The 796-nt window shown below is 40.8% G+C and overlaps 1 long non-coding RNA gene across 1 annotated transcript in view; it reads left to right on the top strand.

Moving 5' to 3' along the window:
* Positions 1-796, top strand: part of LOC109291728 — a 71959-nt gene that overhangs the window by 40748 nt on the left and 30415 nt on the right. Inside the window, exon 2 of the long non-coding RNA XR_002095936.1 lies at positions 162-166. This is a non-coding gene — a long non-coding RNA (uncharacterized LOC109291728). The remainder of the gene's footprint in view (positions 1-161; positions 167-796) is intronic.

The following is a 796-nucleotide window of genomic DNA, read 5'->3' as shown; positions in this document are numbered from 1 at the left end:
TCCCCAGAACTGAAGTTAGACTGACTGGTTTATAGTTGGCAGGGTCATCCCTTTTCCCTTTCTCAAAGATGGGTACCACATTCGCCTTCTTCCAATCAGTAGGGGCAACTCCTGAGTTCCATGATTTCATGGGTGCATGTTGGTCTGAAGTCAGTCAGAAGGCAGGGTAAATATGCATCTTTATAGACTAAATAAGATTAGAGAGAGAAAGAGACCACAAACTTTTGTGAATCCAGGTTCACTTCATTTGATGAAGTGAACTTGGGTTCATGAAAGCTTGTGTTTTCTCTCTATATATCTTATTTGGTTAGTTTATAAAGCTGCATATTTATCCTGCCTTTCTTTATTCCATATCCATCACCCTTCTCTGAGCACAGTCTACATAGTCCCCTGTTGCTTTTATCCTAAAAGTAATTATTTTTGGGGTTTGCACTTTCTCCCATGCTGCAGCAGAGACCACTAACTTGGCGCATCTACTGGGGGACTAATTCTACTGTGTATTATCATGTCATGGCAAAAACTGCTAATGTGCAGTAGAATTAGTCTACTGCACATTAAGCATCACAAAAAGTCTGTGTGCCAGTCCTACTGTGCAGTAGGGCTGTGTGAAATTTCACCAGCCGTTTCATTTTGACACTGTTTTGACCAATTTAGAGGTCGAAAAAGCAAAATTGGAATGAAACAAAGGCCATTGAAATAGCCTCAAAATAAAATGAGGCTGGTCAAAATGTTTTGAAAGTCGAAATGTTTTGAACATAGGCTGGGGATGGGAAGTCAGTCCAGCTGGGCTGACTTC

This window comes from Gavialis gangeticus, unplaced genomic scaffold (assembly GCF_001723915.1).
Source record: "Gavialis gangeticus isolate Ggan-Ray unplaced genomic scaffold, GavGan_comp1, whole genome shotgun sequence".
Taxonomy (NCBI): Eukaryota; Metazoa; Chordata; order Crocodylia; family Gavialidae; genus Gavialis; species Gavialis gangeticus.
Note: the sequence above shows the minus strand (reverse complement) of the source record. Positions and strands in the feature narration are given on the sequence as shown.